General features: G+C 40.3%; 1 long non-coding RNA gene across 2 annotated transcripts in view; it reads right to left on the bottom strand.

Moving 5' to 3' along the window:
* The window catches only part of LOC310766670, a 46608-nt gene extending 27476 nt beyond the window's left edge, over positions 1 to 19132 (bottom strand). Inside the window, exons 1-4 of one of the 2 annotated variants that reach the window (XR_014550336.1) lie at positions 19014 to 19132; positions 16957 to 17335; positions 15221 to 15264; positions 13041 to 13099 (exon numbers count right to left, since the gene is read on the bottom strand). This is a non-coding gene — a long non-coding RNA (uncharacterized lncRNA). Of the gene's footprint in view, positions 1 to 13040; positions 13100 to 15220; positions 15265 to 16956; positions 17336 to 19013 lie in introns of those variants that run through there. The other variant, XR_014550335.1, reaches the window with a different exon arrangement.
* Positions 19133 to 24900: the final 5768 nt, after the last annotated feature.

The following is a 24900-nucleotide window of genomic DNA, read 5'->3' as shown; positions in this document are numbered from 1 at the left end:
AAGTCCAGTCAACCATCTGGTTCTAGAACCTGTAGAAGCTGCAGAGGCAGTAGGCAGAAGACTATTATCTTCCGTTTAATATGGATCAAGGGGAAAAATGATCCCTGTTTGACCCCAGAACTGGCACTCAACTAGTCTCACACTGGCTATTGGGATGTCATGCTAAGTTCCTACAGCAGTGGAGAAGCAGAGCATCAGTCTTGAATAACGTAGTCTTTCAAAACAGTCTCATCACACAGCCTGGACAAACTCAGCCAACCTATCCTTGAATAGGCTATGGAAGAGATCACTGATCAGACTCTGACACATGAATAGGCAAAGCCATGGCTGCCACCCTTCTCTTCAGTGGAAGCAGGCAAGGTGCTTTGCCCTGATGTTGTGGTACATGGGAAAGCACAAATGCATTCATAAGATGCATTCAGTGTCCCCCTAAGAAAGGTGAAAAACATTTAAGGGCACAACCTGGTTTTTTATCAATAAGTGCCAACCATTCTGAAGCGCTGATTAGCCTGTCCACATTTTCAGGTCACAGCATTTTCAGACAAGAGATTGATGTAATGATGTACAGACTTTTTTTAAATAGGGAGCAAATCTGCTTCTTCACATTTGGCCTGCAATTAATACCAGGGGAAGGCGAAAGGGTGATTAAAGAGCAAGTGCAATTTCTGAGGAGCAGGGTAGATTGTGCTACAAAAGCCTAATACCTTGGTGTAGGATACAAAGCAGAGCCATTGCTTCATGATACAATGTGTGATAGTTTGATTAAAGTGAACACCACAGCCAATAAAGTTCTTAAAACCATAAATATTATCAAAGCCATAATATATGGAGAAAGAAATGCAAAGAACAGATTTAATGAGCCCTTGAATCAGACTTCGGCTTCTTGTGCCACAGAATTGTTTTCTCATGTTGGAACTGCTATTTGCTCTAAAGTGATTCTTACGAAAGGGCAAGTTCAGTGTAACCTTTCCCACACGCCTACACTGTAGGGTGTGCGCAAAGCTCACAGAGAAACTTCCATTCTCAGAGAAGTCACCACCCTTAAACTCCCCAGTGTGTCCCTGATTTCAATTTCATTAGCATTGTTAATTATTTGCATTATTTGTCATTAATATCAAACCACTCAAACTGCTTTCAGACCTTCTCTTGTCTAAGGCATCTCTTAATGCCTAAAGGTTTCAATCTTAGAAACTAAATTGTTTTGGAAGCAAAACAAGTGACTGGGGGGATTTGGGGCAGGATAGTTAAATAAGACCACCATCACGAGAAAGGAGGTATATGTATATTGAATTTAAGACGGTGCATTTGCTTTCAAAAGAGCTTACTATTTAGGCAGAAGTTCACTGTGGTTTCTATTTTAGTTAAAGTACTTTCCCCTGACCCCAGTGGATTTGTGATAACATTTTTTTTTCTGGAAACATCTTCTGTGTCATAAATACTACATGACTTCACTATAAGTTCAAGCCAAGAAGTTGGGTTATGAAAGAGCAAGTTCTTCTTCAGACACTATTATATTCCATGTTCGTAACCAGAATATAGGTAACTTGTGGCTTCATAAATTTGAATTTCTTCCCTTCTAGTCCTTCTCTTGGGACACAATTTTAACTTGTGGGGTGTTTTCCAAAAAGGAACAGGGAACCTGCAGCCCTCCAGGTCATCAGTTCCCACCATCCCTGACCACTAGGCGTGCTGTCTGGGGCTGATGGGAGATGGAGTCCAAGGACACCCGAAGGGCAACAGACTCCCCACATCTGCTCTATGACATGGAATGCCAATACAGGGGCTGCCATGGGAAATTTAAAAAAAATTAAGTGCCCAAGGCAATAAGTTGGGTAGCACTGAAAACAAAATCCTATGTAACTTGATGATGCATAGGTTATCTATACTCCAGAGTCCCTGTGAAGTACTGAAACTGATTTTTTTTTCTTTCCTGAGGGGCTGATTTCAGTCTTTTTGGCATTGCACACACAGCTGAAGTGTTGACTTACATGAAGCGGAAAAGGTGCTTTAGTGGTCAGGAAACATGCTCTGTCTCCTGAACCAGGAATGCAACATTCATGCAAAAAAGAAAAAAGAAAAGCCCACCAGAAATTCTTCATGATTTATTTTTCTCATATGCCAGCCTGACATTTGTGCTTTTATTTTTTTCCCCAAGCAGACAATCAGTAATATATTAGCACAGGGGCTGGTAATACACAGGAGACTCTTAAGGCATGTGTGATAGAACATTAACTTTGGGAAATATATTCTACTCTGAAGCTGAGCTACTAGAAGGGGGCACAGGCAGGCACCAACATTTAGAGAAGTAATATGGAAGGACAACAAAAACTGAGAAATGATTCTTTAAAATAAATAAAAAATCAAATTCTACCACAGTTGCTAACCTCATATGTGTTAATTGCAGCTGAAATTTTCTAAGTAGGTGCTGTGATTCTCCAGTGGTTTGACTTTGCCCCTGGAAGAGCACTCCATTGTCTCTTGAGACAGATGGATGCCAGCAACCAAAAAATGATTCTATTATTCTGGTGATTGTTAACCAGACACTGAACAAGTGCTTCGTGAGCAACTGGAATTTGAAATGGCAATGAAGCAAACTCTATACACATTCCACTTCTCTCCTTCCAAATACTTTTCAGAGTCAAGACTCCACTTTCTTTTAAACCCCAACCAATTTTGGTGGATATTCAAAAATCATTAAAATGCTTTATTGGTGTAATGAAAGCTGAAACAATTGCATAGAGCCATTCCTGAAAGATATTCCAAGAACACAAAACTGGGTATGGCAGGCAGAAGTTGTCCCTGTAATGCTAGGGTACACGTGACTTGATTATAGAAACACACTCCAGCAATGAAATTGAATAAGCTTTTTAAAACATTGAGTATCATACAAGTTGTGTCTGTGCTGAATAAAATGGAACATAAACTATTAATAGAAGCCAGGGTAGCCCTGCTTTGAGAAATGCCAATTTTTTGCTGTCTCCTAGGGTATATAATATATTAGAAATATATTAGGTCCAAACTTCTGTTCAGCAGGAAGGAAAGGCTGTATGTAACTGCCATCATTTGCAGAGGGGTTGTTTTTTTTAGCCTGCTTCAACCCATTTTCTACAAATGCTAACTTCTGGTAGCCCATGAAGTGAAGGACAAGAGGTGCTGTCAGCCAAACATAGCGGCAGCAGCTATGGGATTGTTCCTAGTGTACTTCCTTGTTAGGACCAAAGCTCAGCCCACCATGCCAGCCAGCATAATCTCCAGGAATTCAGCAGAAAATATTTGCTGTTATCTTCAACTCCTGGCCTAACAAGAGTCTGCAACCCTGACTCATTCCATGGGTCATCAGTTTTGGAATAAAAAGTTGGGAACCTGACTGTAAAATCTGTACAGTATTACTTAATGCAACTCTAGTAAAGAAAAGAGCGCTAGTCTGGCATGGTAGATAAGGGAATAGGCTTTAAGCCAGGAAATCCTCACTTGAAATCTTGCCTCCGCTAGGAATTTACCCATGACCTGGAGTATGCCACTTTTTCTTAGCCTCCCATCTATGACATGAGGGTAATACTGGATGACCTTGCAGAACTGAGACAAACGTGTACAAAGTGGGTATGGCCACTTTGAAAATGTACCATATAAATACAAAACAATATGCCAGCAACACCCGGTCTCTATACAAAAGAAACAATTTATACAAATCTGACATCAGAAAGGGCAATATTCATAAACTAGTAAGATAATTTTCCATCTTCTGGGACACTCTGCCAATGATCTGAAGGTGAGCATACTTCAACAAAGGGAGACCTCAGCATGAAGCTGAAAAATGGAACTTCATCTGGAAGTTCAAATGTATCCATTTGGACCTGTAGAAAGACAATGGCTTCCTTTTCACCTACAGATATCAGTTAACTCAGCCTTGCCAATTTATCACCTGTTATTGTTGTTGTTGCCATCATCGTCACAGTTATTCTGACTGCATTCCAGCTCCAATATAAGCCTCTGTTATACATTATAGCAAATACACCCCCCCAATAGTTAGGAGATTCATATGACCCACACTTCATATAGTTGGTCTGTGGCAGCGTGATGAAGAACCGGCCTAATCCTCTCCATTCCACAGTTCAGGTGATCTCTCGTGCAAACTGCGCCCTCTGAATAAGAACCCAATAGCACAGAAGCAGGATTCACATGATTCCCCCCTCTTGCTCCTTTGAAGCGGAGAAAGAGGCCTCCGTGCTGTTGGGTGCTGACGTACAAGGAATAAGAATCCAACTTAATTAAGATAGTTCTTTCACCACAGGAGACTTATCAATGCCCTATCCGGACTGAATTATCAGTCTACATGCACAAAAACATCTAATATTAAAAATGTAGAAATTTTATGTGCTAACAGCACAGTCCTAAACTGTGACATTTTTGTTCGTTTCAGTCAAGGTGTTGCCCAGCTGTGGATTTTGGAATCCTATACATGTTTACTCAGAAGCAAATCTCACCGAGTCCAATTAATCTTACTCCCAAGTAAGGCTGTATACACTGCAGCCTTAATAACTTTCTGATTTTATACATGCCTATTGCTACCTTCATTCAATTTTCTCTCTCAGATTTTGAATCCCCCCTCCCCTACATAAGCTGTAGGCTTCTTTGCCTAGCAACCCTCCTTGCCATATATTGGGAATTGTCTGGGTAAAAAATAGCCCCATTCATTGGCGAATATTATAGAAATGCACACACAGGGAAACCCAATTGGTTCAGCTTTATTCCTTCCACGAAACAGTGATTAAAGGAACACCAACAACAGGCAAGCCTTGCCAAAAGGGAACAGGAATTTCAAAGTTTGGGAAGACTTCATGAAGGATATGATACATGTTTCTGGCAACAAGCCAGAAAAGGCAGTTGCCTCTGGATTTTTAACCACGGTGGGTATACATCGAAGAAACCTTGCAGACGGTAATCTGGCCATGTTACACAACTATGTCTGCTGCAGCATTATTAAGCAGGTGTATTTCCAGCTGGAAATAACCATGTCATTCTCCAAATCTGAATCACTGGTAATTTCCATCACTGTTCACCCTTTCCTCTGCCACCTGTACACTCATGTGTTAGTCAGAGGGTAGAGACAGTGTGCCGGCGGAGAACACAGGCTCAGAAAATCAAAGCCAGGAGGCGGGTGATGGCATGAGAGACTGAGTCTGAATTGTAACAAGGCTTCTGACTAACATTCCATCAGGGAAGCGTACAGGAAGCCCGGCAGAGCCAGGAAGGACACTGCCCTGGTGCTTCCTTTCTGCCACTTCAAAAATATCAACTAACAGGCCCGTTCAAGGAGTGCTTTGGACAGATCCTGACATAAACTCTCGGCCTTGGCCTCGTATTACATTGCTGAAAAATGGAAGGAAAGAACTGCTAAGAATTATTATTGCAAACTAGGACTCACCTAGACTGGTAAAGAAACAGCAATTTATATGCGTTGCATGTGCGATATAACATTGTGCCACCAAATGGTGATGTGGAGTCCCGTTTTTCTCTACCTCTTTTCCCTGTTTAAATTTACAACGCTTTCAACTGAAACGCTTCTTTGAGGTGCCTACATCCAGCCCGAATCTGTACATATTAAGCCTTTTAGCAACAAGAGCATTGTTAGGGAATTTTTTAAAAAACCAAAGCATGGCATTTTATCTTCATATTGTGCTGCTTTCCTCTTTTGAAAACTTATTTTAGTTTATTGTAGATGGGTAAACGTAAAAATAAAGGGACCCCTGACAGTTAGGTCCAGTCACGGATGACTCTGGGGTTGCGGCACTCATCTCACTTTACTGGCTGAGGGAGCCGGTATTTGTCCACAGACAGCTCCCGGGTCATGTGGCCAGCATGAGTAAGCCGCTTCTGACGAACCAGAGCAGTGCACAGAAATGCTGTTTACCTTCCCACCAGAGCAGTACCTATTTATCTACTTGCACTTGATGTGCTTTCAAACTGCTAAGTTGGCAGGAGCAGGGACTGAACAATAGGAGCTCACCCCATCGCGGGGATTCGAACCGCCGACCTTCTGATCGGCAAGCCCTAGGCTCAGTGCTCCCCTGTAGGCCCTAGGCTCTGCACGTCCCCTGTAGATAGGTAGTTTCTGAATTTTCAACCAGTGTCACATTCTGTAACCGGGAGATCCTGTTATCTAGGGGTAATGGTAACTCACAATATAGGATCATAATAATTTCTTACTGTGCCTCCACAATAAACTAAAAGGCTGCAACTGACATTACCCCTTTTCTGTCCCCCCATCAGAGTAGCAAATTTTGTAATGCAGTTCTCCAAGCAAACAATGTTTAGAAAAATGCATATATTAGGGGAACATATGCATAAAAATGAAGGTATTTTTGAAAATAACATATAAAAATCCACTATATTAGGAGAAATTATTTGCAAAAATGTGTACCTTAGTCAAAACTACACAGAAAAATACAGAAATTCAAATTAAAACACCAAAAAAATTTCATGAAGATAAAAAAAAATCACACAAAATTGCTACAGAAATGTGGAAAATTGGGTTTAAGATTGGAAAAATAAACTGAGAAAACTGAAATTGACAGATCGTTCCATCCAGCATCCCAAAGAGTAAGAGATAAATATGGGGGGAGAAATGTGGCAGTGGCCAGGAAGGAATGGGTCCAATTCTTCTTGAAGGCCCTCCTTGAATGTTTTAGCCAGGCTGAAATGTGTCCCTAACTATGGTGATGCCTCTTGCTTGCCTAGATGAAGCATCGGGAGGAAGTGGGTTGGAAACCTCTGACTTCTGTGTGGCTGGAATGCAGCTCAGTATACAAAGGTACAATTGTTGTCCCACCCACTTGCTTCTGTCCCCACCCACCACTTGCCTCTGGAAGGTTGTCCATGAGGAAATGTCTCCCTCAGGCTGGAAATGCTTCCCTAACCCTTAGAGCTAGAAGGTCAAAGGCTTGGGCATTCCACGCAACATATTTTACACCTAAAAGTAGTTTCTTCTTGTTTACTTTTACCACAAAGTGGCGCGTCTTTTGCTTGGTAGGTAGGAGAGAACGGGATTCCTTGTCCCCATATAGTTTACAGCCGTGACACTGTGAGAGATTACCAAGGGAGTGGTTTGGGCTGCCTTATTATCAGTCATGAAAATGGCTTGCTTTGGAAACTCTTTGCAGTATAATTAGAAGCCAGTCAGTTCAGGCCTATATTATGCATTAGAAGATAATGTAAGCACACTATTAACCAGTTGAAATGCATGAACTTGATACTTGCTTGTTCTTAAATCAAAAGGTTTCTCAAAAGTCTTTCAACTTTTTAAAAAATATGAGATTGATTAACCAAGTCTAATTAAATTTATGAATTCAGAGAAAAATATTAAATGTTATTAACTGTGGAAGGAATGTGTGTCCTTAATAGCCCAGCAAGTTCACAAAGACAAATGAAATCAGTTTACAGGGGTTAAGTAAGCACAATATTTTATATATTACAGTTCAATTTGATCCAATTTCAACAATGCTGCGTAAGAGTTTCAGAACTAATTTCCCAGACTGAACACTTTTTAACAAATGTTACTACTCATATCATTTTAAAATTGCAGCTACCAAACAACCAGAGCTTCACGAAGAAGATGTTTGCTTTAGCCTTGTGGATGAACTGCTTTTTGCCTCTTTGCCATTTCACGCATTAAAGAAGCCCTCTCTGTTTTTGCACTACACTCCATTCTATGCTCTTTTAGATTGCAGAGGCTCTGTAAGAGGAGGAAGAGAGGAGGAGGAGGAAGAAGAAGAGGAAGAAGGAGGGAATGCAGGCAGTCCCGAGTTGGATGCCATGGTGAGATTTTCAAATAGCACTAGCAAACAACCCTGACATGATACTTTTTCAGGCAAACCAAAAAACAAAACCACCAGTGAGAACTGACGAAACATATTTCTACTAATGGAGGGAGACTCTATAGATATCAAACTATTGGTAGGGCTAGCAGATCAACAGCAATGGAGCCTTCTATTTTTTTATTTGCCCACAACAGAGGTCCCTGCAGTTGAAACTTTATTCTGTAAAGGAATCTGCGCCAACAGAGCACATGATTAACTGGCACCTTGGAAGTCGTCCCACTGAGCACTACACACATTCCTTAAAATTATGGGCTTTCACGATTGAAATATTGTGCTCAGCACTTCACAGGATCCAGTTCTCAGTTATCAAGCTCCCTCATATCCTCTTTCTTATGGGCAAAATCCACCCCAGTGCCAAGGCTCTGTGAAACTTGCATTCCCACAGAAACGTTTAGTCATAAAGCTACTTCAAAGAAGCCAAATTAAACTCTTCTCCCATTTGCACTCCTTTCAAGCCCCTTCGTATTGAAGGGGGCAGGGAGCACATGTTTTTGAAATCCACACTTTCTCTCCCAAAGGGTTCAGTCAGTAAGACAAGCCTCACTTAGTCTGCCTGTTGTGTTCTCTTGGACCAACACAGCAACACCATTTCAAATATCAGATAGGAATTCCATAAGAATAATACCCATACGATGGGATAGAAACAGAAGAGTTGCAACCTAGCATATTTTCTAAACAGCAAAATGCATTTCAGTGCATAGCAAAATGCTTTTGAGAGTCCACCCTATTTCGTACTCATACTTTATAAATAACAAGTTTTATGTAAGCTATGTGATACTGTGCATATTATCACAATTTCCATGTCAACTACCAGTAGCAAAACTGATTTAACGGTTAACCCCACATTAAAACAAAACTACATGAAACAACAACCTGTTTACTACATTTCATATCAGTGTGAATCCAAGTGTGAATCCAAACTACTTGTTTGCAACTGAGGGCAAAACCTCAAATTCAGAAAAAGCAAGTGGTATAGCCCCCCAGAGACTATAGCAGAAAAAGAACTCTTAAGTCAGCCTTTCTCAACCTTGGGTCTTCAAATGTTGTTGGACTACAACTCTCATCACCCCAAACAACTGGTCCTGCTAGCTAAGGATGGTGGGAGTTGTAGTCCTACCACATCTGGGCACCCTAAGTTGAGAAAGACTGCCTTAAGTTCTGATAGAGAAGCAAGAGCTCTGCTTAACTTCCCTTTACTCATACAGGAGTTACTGTAAGATCGCCTCATCTGGCAGCCTTTTTTTCCACTAAATGGACAAACTGTGAGAAATGAAGCAACATGCTGGCATCTGTACTTGCCATGGTAAAATTACTCAGACCTAGGAAGAACAAGGTTGCTTGTACAATTTATTCTAGAAAGGGAAGTGCCTGATTTGTTCTTTTTAAAGCTTCCTTCTCTCTGAGTCTCCACTTAATCAGATTCATGTTTGGCAAGCTACCTGCCTGGCTAATTCTTCATTAGGCAGAACCTGAACTAGGTGCATGCATGAAGGCCTGGCTTTATTGGAGCAAACACAACAAACGTTTTCAAGGGAATCACTGCCAGGAGGGCTTGGTGATGAAGAGAACCCCCCAAAGTGTCCCATATTTTATTAGAAGGCAGGATAAGGAAGCCATCCCCCCCCCCCATGGAAAGCGCACAAATATGAGCTCTCTGGGTGGCAGATTTTACTGCTGGTAAAAATGAGTAGGAACTGTATCATATGATCTGGTTTTCAGAAAGATTGCCTTGAGTTGCGGTTGCGGTTTGAACTTACTTCTCTCCGTTCCTTCGTTGTACGGGTGAAAATTTTGAAACTTAATAAATAGAAGAGGCAATTTGGAAAAGCCAGATTAAAGCAGCAGAAGAGCCATCATTATCCTTAAATCATGGGGTAACCTTTGGGCAGGAACGATAGGAATATATTTTTCGATCAGAAGGGGATCCACAATCCCCTCTTAGTCGAAGAGCAAAGGAACTCTCTGTTCTTCTCTCCCCTGCAGTCTCCTCTCCGTCCTGCTCTCACTCTCGCTCTCCTTGCCTGCCTATCATCTTGCTCTAATTGTTTCCAGATTTGTGTGGGAGGTCAGGGCCCGGGAGTGCTGCTTCATGCCAAGTTTATAAACAGAGCAGTGTTTCCAGATGGCCACTGGCTCCAGCCTGGCTAGCAGGTTGATTGGGACCAGAATAACAACAGGTGGAGGACAGACAATGAATTCCTTGACACTTATTTTACTCCCTTTGCTTCCCTGCTCCCCCCACCCCACCCCATTCAGCAGCCACCACAGTTATTACCAGGCTCACCAGCAGACCCAAATATATTTCAGCCCAGGGAAGGGATGGAACGCACCAGAGGCAAACAAGTGACTTCCTCATCTCAAGAAAAGAGAAGGGCATGGGGTGAAGTCTGCCTTATTTTACTGCCACAGGCTACTTATTGCTGCTGTTCATTAGAGTTGCCTGCTCAGCTTTGCAAAAATGGTGGTGGGGTGGCTCTTAAAGGTAAAGTAAATGAGAACTGGCATACAAGTGTGTGTGTGTGTGTGTGTGTGTGTGTGTGTGTGTGTATAAAACATTATTTTTACTGCATACCTCAGGTGCATGAGTTCTTTTTTTGTCCACCAAGGACCCCACAGTCCACTCTTTAGTTTCCCAGCTGTTGTTAGATAAGATGGATTTTAAAGCAATATATATTTAAAAAATGTTTTCTGTACCCCATTATTGTTTCAGACTGTGTAGCCACATAAATATGTGCTTTTTTTATGCACCATATTGCAGCCCAACAAATGGTGCCACTTTCAGACCATAAAACGTAATGGGATGGTGTCCCACACAAACAGAAAAATAAATCTCTTCAAGTAACTGAAGCAACTTCCTCCTTCACTGCTACCGTGGCAAAAATCCTAATCCAGCATTGCAAGCTTTAAAGAAGTTCAGACAGGGAGAGAATGTTACGTCCATTTCCTAATTTCTAATTGCAGACATTTCCTATAGTCCTGTGTGTACCAGTGGTGCACTGCAATTCACTTTACTAAACTGGAGAAAGACCGCCTCTGTACTGTTTTACTCAAACTGGGAGCATTTCACTTATTTTCTCTTGCTGAACAGGAGCAGTTTGAAACATATGCCACAAGGAGGAAGCTACTAATTAATGGTACAGTAGCCCTGAAAACTTTAAATAGTACTTTTACAATCCACACTGGGCAGTCTGGCGTTGCAATTGCATTGCAAGTGAACAATTATTTTAAAAAACTAGCCTGAAAAAAATATTCCAAAAAAAACACTAGAATAGTGTCATCTGGATTCTTCATTTAAAAAGAGTGAATAATAGATGACAATTCCAGACTAAAGAGCTATAATACGAAAGCATCAAGCCTTTGCCTGTCAAGCTATCATCTAAAAGCTAATAGAGAACTGCTAAATTTCACCCTAGTAACAATGAAGCACATCGACTATTCACTGTAATTCTGTATCTATGTTAGAAGTACATGAATGGCAACTTGATTTCTAAACTAAATGTTAAAAGAAACCAAACCATTAAACATATAGATTCGTAATCCATCTGTCTGCTTGACATGTTTGTTTCTTTTCCATCCACTAAATATTTATTTAATATGCTGCAAAGACACCTGGGAATGCTGCTGTTATTGTTAGTCGGGGGGGGGGGAGACAGTTCAAAATGTGTCCATTTTTGATAGCATCCCTTTCCCAGGGTTTGTACAAATTCATCCCAAAATGTGTTTAGAAATGAACTACATAGCTGACTTCTAATGTTCCTGCAAGTAGCCAGCTATGCTTCTCCTCAAATAACTTCTGAAACACCTCAAACCAAAATGGAGTTATTTTTCCCTTTCAAAATCTTGGCAGGAGGGTGAAAAGACTTGTGTGGAGGAGGTGAGAAATACCATTTCCAAATGCTGAAAAAGCCAAGTAAACTGTCTGTGGTAACAACCCAAAGTCAACGACAGTACATTATTTATTACACTCATTCAAAACCATTGCTGTACAAAGTTGATGATAAAGAAGTTGAAGCATAGATACTGCAAATCTTCTTGCAAATATAAACCTTAACTTCACAATTGGATTGGTTGAGGCTTTGTTCCTAGGATATAGCAAAGGCTACACATCCCTGTGGTAAGAACACTAGGGTTTATTATACTACCTAGGAATTTCTCAATTTCGCCACATTATTGTCATTTGATAACTTTTATTTCTTAATGCCATTTTTAAAATGTTACTATACATGATTCCTGCGTTGCAGGGGGCTGAATTAGATGACATTTTTGTTCCCTTCCAATTCGCTAATTCTCTGATTCTATTATTATTACTCTCTGTGTTCCACAGACATCATGCAGTGCAATAACCTGTGATATTTTTTTCCAACCACAGACTACCAGATTGGAGCTACATGTTGCTTGGTTCTCACTGTTATCATGGTTTCTGAATACCGACTAGAAAGCAAAACTCGTTCTATGTCAATGTTCTGTACTGCAAAGTCTTTCACTCAAAAAAGAGAAACAGGCTTCTTTGTAATTATTTGCATTTGGTTGTGTTGTGCATTCTTGAATTGATTTCCCACAGTTATGGTATTTCAACATTCACAAAATGATAAGAGTACAGCATTGTTTCTGCTGAAATCCAAACTTTACTTTTAAAAAGAAACAAAGGGATACCTAGTAAATGAAGAAATCAGCCATATATGCATGGGACAAGGAGCTTCACTGCAAACTGAAGTCTAGACCTTTTCAATTCCCTTGGGGGGGTCTATTTGTTAGTATCCTGCCTGATTCTTTCTGGCTTCACTTGCTTCTGTGCAAGGCCACAATAAGCAAATGTGCCATATCAGGGACTCGAGTTTTCCAGGTGCAAATAAGCTATTATGAGTGACAATCTTCATGCCCCCTTGTATGCATCTTCGGTAGGGGGTCCCATGCAATATAGTCTCAACAATATAGAAAGCCCCCCATGCTATGCCTCTGGTTACAGCTCATCAGTGAAGCTCAGAGTTCTGCTCAGTGACGCAAGGGAGACAGTGAGTTGGCTATCCATCCATGCTAGTCCTCCTAGGCAACTCTTCAGAAGGGGCGAGAACCGTCTCCTTATCTTAACTGATACATGCCTTTCATGTTCCCTCAATAAAGTTGTGGCGTGTTTAACCTATTATTCATATCCCTCTACAATATGAATAGCCGAGCTTGTGTTGATAGGTGTCTTGGTGCAGACCTGCAGAAGGCTGAGGCATCTTGAAATCAAAGAAACTCTCATTTAAAATCAGTCTCTGTATTAATAGAGTTCCATTTCTTCCATTAAAGCTATTTCTGCAAGCAAGATCAATGGGGAGATATTACAAGTATTTATAGAGTTCAGTAGAAGCCACTGCTAGGTTTTCTTTGTAGTAATGTGGTAGCAAGAGGCTGATATCTTAACTCTAAATGGTAAAAAAAAGAGAGCCATATTAAGCTGAGGATTTGAAATGTATGGGTTTTGACCGCAACAACATAGAAAATGTCCACATTTCAGCCGCTGGTCAAATGTGTCTGAGGTTTTCATCCAGATGATCTTTCCTTATATAGCGATAAGAGTTCCAACCTCACCACCTCTAGTTACAGTATTTCCAGAAATCAAACTCCTGTTGCATCATAACACCACACTTTACAATTCCACATCTGAATCCACTGGAATAAGGAAACAGAATCTGCCTCAGCTAAAGGGATTTATTACTTTCTGATTCGACAGTAAACTTGTGGTATTTTTCTTCCGTTCTCCTCACCTAGTTGTACTTTACAGCATTCTTTGCTTACTCAGCATATTACTTAATGCCTGCAATTCCAATTCTCTCCCCCCCCCCCATTTTTGTGGTTTCCTTTCCCTATGTTTTTGTTCTTCTTCTAGTGGTTCTCTCAATTTCTTTGTTTTAGTTCATGCTTATTCTAAAATGTACCGTGGTTTATTTTAGGATATTTATATTTGGAACGGAATTATAGTCTGAAAATTTATGCAATAAGTACATATTTTGGTTGGAGAAATATTACCCTGTCTGTTTTGTTTTGTTTCGAAATACTGTTTACAGTTGACAAGCTGTAATTCAATTACTCTGCTGCTAAACAGGCAAAAAAAAAAACACCAACAATGATAGTTATGGAGACTTACAGCTCAATCCTATGAATGTCTACTCAGAAGTAAGCACCATTCCTGATAGCTGCATCAAAAATCTCAGGTGGTCATAATTGGGCTAGTGAACATGTAGGTTTTTTTCTAAAGCAGAAATTATTTGTTTCAAGTTTTTATAGGATGCATTTGTCCTTCAAATATGCCCATCTTCACAATTTCTTAATCTTCTCAAGCACCTGAATTTGTATGCAGAGCAGTTATAATATATCTGCACACGTTCACACAACCATTTCATCACAATTCTGGTGTGATTTATTTATTTATTTGTTGGTTGGTTGGTTGAATTTATATACCGTCCTATACCTGCAGGACTCAGGGCGGTTCACAGTATAAAATCAAAACGTAAAACCACAAAATACATAATCAAAATAAAAGCAACAACCCAATGACACCCCCTCCCCGCAAAAAACACATTTTAAAAGGGCATAGGATATCAATCAAATCAACCAAAGGCCTGGTTAAAAAGGAACGTGTACCTTTATGGTACAGAATCTCTTCCAAATAATAACTATGTTTATAAAGTTTATAAACACCTGTACCATGCAACTAAATAAGGTTTTTCAATCCAAAATAAATTGGCTCATTTCAGGACTGGAGACTTACCTTCAGCAAAGTCAATTTGCATGGCTGTAAGCCACAAAATTTATGCAAATGCTTCCCGTTTTTGTACACTCTGAAACCCATGTTTAAACATTTAACTGACTGGAGGTCTTAAACCAAATTCTGATAGTAGTTTCATATGTTTCCAAATCAATGGCTCCATGGTGTCTGCGATGTCATAGTACTTCCATATCATGTGTCTGGAAGAGGAATTATATATCTGTTCTTGAACGGCTGACACAACCTTTTCAGAAGTCCTGCACTTCTATTAATATAAGTCTTTATGGAATAATCACTATTGCCTGTTTCTCTACTATTCTTGTCTTACCGTTTTCCTGTTTGGTATTTTATGTTACATGCATTATATCAATTTCGAGTTGCATACCTATTCAAGGAAAGGGGGCTGCAAATGGCTTTTTTCCAGATTTTCTGCAAGTATAATCCATTTGGAGAGGGGGAAATCAGGTAAGGCAAGAATTTGTGGCTAAAGCGTGGTTTTGCATAAACCTACTGTTTAAGTTTGGATATATGTTATTAATCTAACTGCACAGAAATAAATAGTCTGCAATTTATGAGGAAAATGCATTCTTACTCTATATTCAAACCCCCAAGATTGTGTGGGCTAAAGTAGAAAACCTATCAAGAAAAAGAAAGGAAAGGAAAATTACATCTGTAAATCAATCCATACTATGTTGTTTCAGTTGTGTAAATCTTCAAGTAATCCCACATGTAAATTAGGAGTCAAATAATTACTTTTTTGTTGTTGTTGCTTCAGAGGTACCATTCTGCTTAGAAAAGCATATTGGCTGGAAAGTACTGATGACAATTTTAAAGATACTCCCAGAGAGGAATGTGTTCTGATAAATCATTAGGCTTAGATGCTTATCTAATCCATTTTTTAAGCAAATATAGTATATCATTGTCCTTTAAGGTAATTATCTCATCCTATGATCCATTCAAAGCATCTTGTCATATGAACAGCCAGTTTGAATGGTACATACACAGATTAGCTCTAAATAATTTTACAGACTCTAACAGGAAATCTAACATATTTCCTAATTATCTGTGCTTTTATCTGTAGCATTTTTCTCGTTCATCTTCTTGCTGCTCAGCTTTTCTTTCTTTTTGGCTCTGTATGCAGTAGAAGGTAGATATCTGGCAGGGGTGAATATTTTACCGAAGCATTCTTTTACTTTTTTTGGCATTGTCTGCTTTGACAGAGCCAATCCCATTTCGGGTAGTTTAAATCCAGCGGGCGCGCGCGCACACACTCAACACACAAAAAGGTGTTTGGTACTGTCAAAGCTGTCTGCGCTGCTGTATACTGTTTATTCAGTGGGCATACAAGCACAGGTCTGTATGCAGCCTTTTCAGGTTCATAAGAATATTTGTGTTAGTGCCTTGTGTTTTGTATCTAGGGATAGTGAATTAACTGCATACCTCTCCTTTAAGAAAAACCTAGCCACCGTTTACCTCCCTCCAACTAGGGGCCAGACTAGATGGGATACCATTATTTTCTTAGAGTAAATAACAGGTGCAGGGGACCCTGGTAGCACCCATTAACCCTTTTGTCACAAGGCAAATAGGAGGCCCAGGGACCTAATCCACAGGTGCTACTTTCTCTTTGAAAATCACACAATAGATGACTGTGTAAATGTTGCCACTTCTGGTTTGGCCCGTGGAGAAACGGGGCACCAGCAACGCTTTTCTAGCATGCTACTAGGGTGCTGTATATCGTTCTATCCAATAAAATGGTTACGCTGTGGAACATTGAGCAAGATTCAACAAACAATACAAATGCGGAGACTAGAAGAGCTAGAACAAGTGCTCACAAACTGAACAAGTCTTCAGCTGTTGAAAAGAGAAGGTACCTCAGAGACAGAGGTGCTTAAACCATGTGGGCTAAAAGGCCACACACCCATCATATTAATTCATATACACAAGTCTTATTCACATCTTTTTCATGTAGGAGGCACTCATGTGTAGACCAAGGAGCAAGGCTGTGCTGCTGGCCCTGCCCTTGCCATCATATGACCACTTTAGCCCCACCCCGACATCCATGTGGTGATCATGGACCTCTGAAGAGGAGACTTTGCTGCTCCTCACAATCAAGATGCCTGAGCAAATAGGGGTCCTGGTTGCATGTAGATGTTTCTCTTCAGACACCCACACTCAGCATTTTACACATCAGTGTCCTCCACGCAGCATTGCAGGACCCTCTGGAACAAGTGTACTTTTCTTGATGAGGACAAAACAATGTTTTCCTCACATCCCTGTTAGCCCCACCAGCTCTTCTAAGTGCAAGAGTCTAACTACTGCTCCACTTACTGCGAGATGGTCCTCCCACCAAGTCACGAGTGGTTATCTGTAGTTCAGCTCTGCGATAAATGTCCACCTCCCAGTTTGAGAGCTGTAAGAGGTGGAATAGCAACACTCATTTCAAGAATCCTGAGACAGTTGCTGATTGAAGGCCTCTGAATGCCCCTCCCAATGAGCCTTGTCTCTTAGACCCCCTGCAATAGTGCAAGGGCCTCTATGATAAGTTCTCATCTACCCACTAGGGAAGAGGTTCCTAGAAGGAATGGAGGAGCAGGAACTCTCTTGTACTCCATGAAGCCAGACAACCGAGTTGCTGATCCCCTTCTTCCAGGCATCCAATAGGAAATGGAAGCTTGCTTGCAGAGACTCCTGTCACAATACTGAGACACTGTTCAACATAAATGAATCACTGTTAATTTAATACAATTAAATTAAATCATTTAATTAAAAATTAATTAGAAGTGTCTTCTTTTATTTAAGCATTCCTTTTTCAAAAGGGGTTCAATTATGTTGTTTATATTCATTATTTTTAAAGACAAAATTTCTATAGAGTTCTTTTTATGCAAACCCTTCCTCTTTTTTTAGTTTACCTATTAAGTGATGCTGAGTACAAAAAAGCAGTGTGCAAACTAACAGCAGAATCCTGTTCACGTCTAATCAGAAAAAGCCCCAGTGAATTCACTGAGGCCTACTTCTTGGTAAGTGGGTATAGACAGGATTGCTGATTTAAAATGACATTTCACCAGAGTCAGGCGGCAATGCTCAGAAACCTTTAGCAAGTTGTGGTCCAAATAACACTTTTAATGCATCCTTTTGCATTTGAGAAACCTTAGATGGGATTTGAAAGGCGAGCAAAGGAAACAGGTACATTGGAAAAACAAGATTCCTGAATGCCTGTGTGGGTCTCAAGATTTGTTGTGTGGGGCTCCATCCTGCAGTCAATATGCCATATCCTCCAGCTCTCAACACCAGCCTAATCATGTTCCGACTAAACTTATGTTGTATCATTATCTTTAATACAGTAGGATTAAAATTGAAAGGCCCGCTGAGTGTTTTAAAAATTCGACCCATTTCATTTTAGTGATTATGAAGTGTAATATGAAACCCCTATCACAATTTCTCCCTTCAACTCACAGCTCCTCTGTTTCATTTATATGCCTTCCCCTTTAATTAACTATGAAATAAGATGTCAGCTTCTCATTCCATGCAAACTTCTTGTTCTGCTATTAAAAACCTCATATATTGTTAGCAAATAAATAACTCAAAGATTCAGTTAGGAAATCGGTCCATACAGATTAAAACAACCATATCCTCTGGATGTAGAAAAGAAATTAAGAATCCCCCGAGTTCCAGTTGGCACCAGGATGCACAAGTTATTTGCCGTTCAGTAAAACAAAGCTTCCATCTATAACCTTTTTATTCTGTTTTCAGATAATATAAATGGAGGGTTGGAGGGATTTATTTTTTTTAAATCAGAACAGATGAGTTTGGCGGATCTTTTTGTTCTTTTAGATTTTTACTGTTTAAATGGTACATACAATAAACACATATGTACCCTTCTTGTGGGTTAAAGCATCTTCCTATACATTAAAAAGAGGCACTGAGAACTTTAGCAGAGACAAACCGTTTGTTTTTCATTTGATTCGGGATAATGAATGATAATAATAAAAATGATAATAAAAAGGAACAAATAAACACAAAAGTGCCACTTTTTCCCACTCCAGCCTCTTGGAAAGAAAGAAAGAAAGAAAGAAAGAAAGAAAGAAAGAAAGAAAGAAAGAAAGAAAGAAACCACTATAGTAATACGCAGGCTTTTAGCTATTTAGGTGAAAAGCAAAGCTTCTGTTTTTCTAAGGCACTATTTTGACCTCAAGTAGATAAAGCACATTAAACAACAAACATTCTGCAAAGAGTTACTGTGTTCTTCCCCCCATCGACTCTGTTTACATTAGGAAATCTACCCAGGGACTGAGGGGAAGGGGAAGGCGGGAAAGCTGCCTTTCATCGGCTGCTCTCAGTTCCACTGGCTCCAGTTAAAGCTGGCCCCTGTTTCTCGGTAAGCTTACTCCACTCCAGATGTGCCTCGGCTCCAGAGTGGCTGCCATGTACAGTAAATCGGCATCTGAGGGCTCGTCAATCTGTGGAGTAGAGCAATTGTGGTCTCGCCAGGCCGCCCCACTGGCACAAACAGAAAGTTGTGCTGCTAACTGGTGAAGGAGCGGGGGGGGGGGCGGCAGGGAGAGGAGCAGGCAGGAAGGACTGGGTCGCCGGCAGTGTGTGAGAGGTGAGGGGTTAGTGCCCGACAGAAGACGGGGAGGGCTCCTGGGGAGGTGGTCCTCCTTAATGCATTTGCAAAATTACTCGTAAATGTTTTACGCATTAGAAGCAAAGGGGAATGCTATATAGCGTTTGGAATTGTTGGCCGTCTATAGGTCCCTGTGGAGACGCTGGTTTAGTACGACTTGTAACCAGAGCAAGAGAAACATAAAATAGCTTGGGAAACTCAGCCAATTAGTCATTACATTGTAGAATGTAAAATCGTGAAAAAGAGAGGGGAGAGCAAGCAATGGCTCCAAACCATTTGCGTTTTGGTGTGTATAATAAGATATATATATAGAAACACATTTCGTTTACATGGTGGGAGTAAAGTGGCAGGAACAAGGTGCTTTGTACTAATGATAATGTGGTCATTTGCGCGAGTTATAATGTGATCATTCTAACCTAATCCTTTATGTCTGCTCACACCAGCCATCCTGCATTTGGGAACCTTGCTGTGGTGGACCCAGGATGCAGTGCGCACACATTGGTATGGTCACAGACTTTACATACCTTGGCTTTATTTTCTCACCCTTCTTGCCAGCCCTCTGTTTCCCTATAGGATCACCAGCCATGTTGGGGTTGAATAGGAATGTTTTTGCCTGCTCTGAAGTACTTTTATTCACCTGCTCTGTACTGAATTTGGGAAATATTGGTGTTTAGAAGTCAGTGCTGTAAAATGGATTGATTTGGTTGCATGGTTAAATATGTCACATTGTTGGCACGAAGGTGCAAGTAAGGTTAAGGTGGAGATCACGTAACAAGTCAGCGTCCTTAGTTAACAATGTTTCCAGAGGTCAGCTGTTTAGGGTTGTGGTGTCCATAGCATGGATGTGAAATGTTCCTGAGGCTCAGCTGCTGCACCTGCCCAAGGTTGTGTGGTCCAGGATTGGTTGGGGCAGGTAGGCCTCCCTATTCACCATAAAGTAGGGCCCAGGCTTTTTGCCTCTTGGAATGGGCAGGGTTCGGCTCGCCCAAGGTTGAAATTGTTAGGTTCCTACTCTTCTCATTTGCAGATACTATAAATAAACTGTGGCTCTAATTCAACCCATCACTTGTGTCTCAACTCTTTATTTCTGGATCTGTTCACAAATCTATTTCTCTTCTCATGACATTTATCTGCTGTCACTTTGGAGACTGACAAAGTATCTAGGTTATTTTTTTTAGTATACGGTAAGATGCACTTTTATTTCTGGCCCCTTGCTGCCTCCCTACACAGTAAAATGATGCTTTTAGGAAAGTGAACTCATTAACATGGTTTCTGACATAATTAAGGGACATTTGGTTCTGTTTTCTGATCACAGATTTTATACTCTGCAAATGTAAATCAAATTTGCTGAGATGATATTGCCCAGTATTGACAATTGAAATAGGCAATTTTTAAACAAAACAAATCGTTCAAAGTCACGGTTCTAGGATATGTTTAATACAAAGGGAGGAATTAGTGCACCCCATGCCCGCTGCTCTCTTACACATACTCACACCTGAGTAAATAATTTAAACAGGAAAAAGAATCCACAGTGCAGGCCTCATGGAAGTATGACACTGGATATCCTTCATGTACCAGACCACAAGAAAAAGCAACAGCATGCTTTATAGTACAATAGTCAGTTTGATCCAGCCTCTTATATATTCCTGATAAGATTCTACAAAGACCAATAGGTCACCTCCGGACTGTCAGTATTTTTCTGGAGGGATTCAGGCACATACAAGAAAGATAGGTTTGGCAATTGAAATGAATTAATATGCTCTGCTGCCGTGGTGCAACAAATTCACTTTTTTCCAAAATGGAAAAAAGTGTAGGAGAAATGCACTGAGAAGTATGGAATGAACAAATTATTAACAGGAAGATGTATAACTACCACACAAGCAAATCAGGATGAATTCTCATTGTCCAGGCACCAGGTTAGGCCATCCCCACAAACAAATTGGAACAAATGTTCAAGAAAGACGAGGCATAGGCTAACCTCCATACAAGTTTTGTGTAAGCAGATCAGGGTGAGAGCTCAATAAGCAGGTTGTTTGGAGGAATCCAAGGAGACCCTTCAATTTTGTTGTCCTTTGTTGCTGATGTTAGTGCATTTCAATGACCTAAACATAAAATCTGTCAGTGACTGTTCATCGTATAAAAACCAGACCATTCCCAATCGTTGTCCAGTGTCCAATTAGTGGTATGCTCTTGACACCTGCAAAGCTAAGTGGCACAAAAACTGCATCAACACTATTAGGTAGTACAGCAGAGTTACAAAACATCCAGCTTCTGCAGTCTTGCTCTTTGTTGATGTTACGAAAAGAAGTTAAAAATATAGGCTCTTGATGATGTGCCAGACTTAGATGGTTATATTTACTGGTGTGCAATTTATAAAGCTGCTTCCCTGTAAGTGTTTTTTAGAATTAATTAAATAAATAAAATAAGTAAAAGTATTGTGAACTCATCAACATCAGCCCTGTTAAGGAAACAAATTATTTGAGCCAATTTATCAACACTGAGAATTTCTTCATGACAAGGAAATACGTTATTAATCAAGATTCAAGTTGCAGTTAAAGCACATTGTTCAAACCTCAGAGTTCATTATAAAGCTATAAATGGAAATTTGAAAAAAAGGAAAGAGGATGCTGATTTTTTAACTCCCTAGAGCTGAGGCTGCATTTTTACTCCATACTAGGTTGTTTACACATCAGACATGTTGCTGATGTAGACTCAGGCAATCTACACTAGACATCTGGACAGTTGTATGCATACAGTCCATGCAGTCTGAACTGAAGGTTATGTTGGTAGCTGCACTGTGTTGGAAGAACCATTGTAGTACCAAGTCATCTTGTGTCACTCTTCCTATGCTCCTGATAGCCTTGCCTTCTCATCTCTTTAAGATGCAATGCCTTGTGAAGCTTCAAACCAGCCTGCTGTTTTACCTGAGTTTGCTGTACCTTCCAGCATTTGAGCAAAAGCTTGAGGGAAGGGCCATAGCCCAGTGGCAGAACATTGGCTTTGCATGCAGAAGGTCCCAGGTCTCAATCCCTGGCAGCATCTCCAGGTAGGGCTGGGGGCGGGAATCTTGCCTGAAACCATGGAGAGTCACTACCAGTCAAAGTAGACAATACTGCACTAGATTTTACAGATGCATGGTTTAGGGTGATTTAGATAGCAAGTAGTCACCAAGCAGTGCAATACATGTGGATTTGGACTATCTGCCAGGATAATCAGAAATAAGAGCCAGTGTAGTATAATGAGTAGACAGTTGGACTGGAGGTTCAATTCCCCACTCTGCCTCGAAGCTCACTGGTTGGCCATGGATCAGTCACTCTCTCTGCCTAATCTAACTCATGGGTTGTGAGGATAAAATGAGAGAAGGGAGAACTACATACACTATACTGAACTCCTTGAATAAATTATGGAATAGAAAATCTATTTAATAATTGGCATCAAAATCTTCTTCACAGTAAAGATTTGAATCCATCATGCATTTGAATCCATCCTACACAAGACTGCAAATATTAATGTACAATGGGGAGGGTACTCCAAACGCACCCTTAAAAATATTCAGCTAAGAGGTTGGTCTTCAGCTCCCAGTGTTGTTGATTCTGACTGAACATCCAATGTTCTGTAGCCACAGTCTTAGAATTCCTAACTTAGGCACTTGGCAAGCAATCTCATGTTTCATACATTTAGCATCCAGTAGTTCTCAGGCAATAGTTTCACGATGTAAGATGCTTTAGAAAACCAGGCCATTAATTTTTGCAGCTAAATGTGGACTTTGGAAGCCAGCTTTAGATCCTTTATTTTGACAATCTGAACCCAAAGTTCACCCATCTCAGACTTCTCTGCGGTTTTTGGTATCTGCAGCTTTTATTGATCGTTGAACATTGATGGCTCTTGGCACTTGTTTGTTGATTAACTCATTCCTCAAGATGCTTAATTAGTAAAAGATCTACATTGTGGAAAACACTGTTTACACAGAGCAGTCAAAGCCCTCTCAATCAATTAGATATGCTTTCTGGTTTGTATTCTCCTCAGAATCATTGCCTTTCTTTTTTCAGCCCAGAGGGCCAAGAATCTGTATTCTGGTCACCTCTCTGAAACCACAGGAGATCTTGTAAATGCCCTGACCCCTCACACCAGGGCCTGATATATCATGTGAGGACTGTTCAGAGGATCTGTAGAGGAATTTCTTCAGCACAGAGGGAGGCTGACCAGCAATGTGACCTTCCATAAAGACAATATGAAGCAGCTCCCATTGACAGACTGAAAAGACTTCCTCTAAAACTCATTTGTGGGCACAGTCTGCTCTCCTAGAGCACTGCAGATTGATGTCCTTAAGTCTATGTTACTGATTATCCCAAGCAATTCATGCTGTGTTCTTTGTCTTATTTAATGAACAGAAACACCGAGGAGAGCTAGTAAGACATGGAGAGTTTTACATCCCAAAATGTCTTGACAAAGGGCGTAGACAATTGCTCTAAGTACAGGTTTGAAATGTTGCATTGTTTTTATTTTCATTCCGAGACCTTTGTGTCGAGAGTAGAGCTAAAGAGGAGAAAAGGACAGCATACTGGATTGGATCCAAACTTATGTTATTTGAACTTACCTTCCATTAACATCAATGGCCATTAAGTCCTGACTACGTAACTATCCCAGATGGTTTCTATGGTAATTAAATGTAACTTACTTAGTCTAAGTTCACATGTAACAGCTTTGGAAAATGTGTAAGTGCACCTCGTTGCCCGCATTTCATTAGCTTTCCATATATTTGTAGTTCCTGTTATTTATCTATGTATTCATGTTCATGTGCAGGCACATGGTCCTATGTATGGACTTCCAGGCTTTTATGATCCAAAGTGGAAGAAAATATTTAAATATAAAACATAGTCACCTCAAGGACTGCCTTTCCACATATGAACCAACCTGCATGCTGTTATCATCATCTGAGGCCCTTGTTCATGTGCCTCCTCCACTAGAGGCCTAGAGGGTGGCAACACGAGAACAGGACTTTTCTGTGATGGCTCCCTGTTTGTGGAATGCGTTCCCCAGGGAGGCTCGCCTGGCACCTTCATTACATATCTTTAGGTACCAGTTGAAAACATTTGTCTTCCTTGGAAGAATGGCAGACGAAATTGATTGACTTTATGGGACTGGCAGAACTGACTGGCAGAATCCGCGACCAGGGAGAAGAATCGGCAGAGGAAGAATGGAAGAAATTCAAAGACTATTTGCAAAAATATTGTAATATTAAGGAATACTGAGTGATGTTGGATTGGAATTAAGGGGTTATCAGCTGTAATGGTATATAAGAATATGAAAAAATAGTTCTTTTCTGTACATAAGTAAAAGTATAAGTTACAATAATTTAAGAAGATGGATTGAAAATAAGGTTTATAGCTGTAATGCTATGAGATAAGGATTTGCTGGATGAACAATTTGAACTGGAATACAAGAAGGGGAGGTATGAGGAGGTCAGGGAAATATGTTATTGGAAAATATGATATGAAATTTATGTGTTTTTAATATTTTTTCTTTTTAATTTTTCTTCTCTTTTTTCTTTTTCTTTTTGGTTTGTATAAAATGGAAAATCTTAATAAATATCTTCTTTAAAAAAAACAAAACATTTGTCTTCCATTTCTCCTGAACATTTTATGGCC

The sequence above is a fragment of the Podarcis filfolensis genome (assembly GCF_964270895.1).
Source record: "Podarcis filfolensis genome assembly, chromosome: 7".
NCBI lineage: Eukaryota > Metazoa > Chordata > Lepidosauria > Squamata > Lacertidae > Podarcis > Podarcis filfolensis.
Note: the sequence above shows the minus strand (reverse complement) of the source record. Positions and strands in the feature narration are given on the sequence as shown.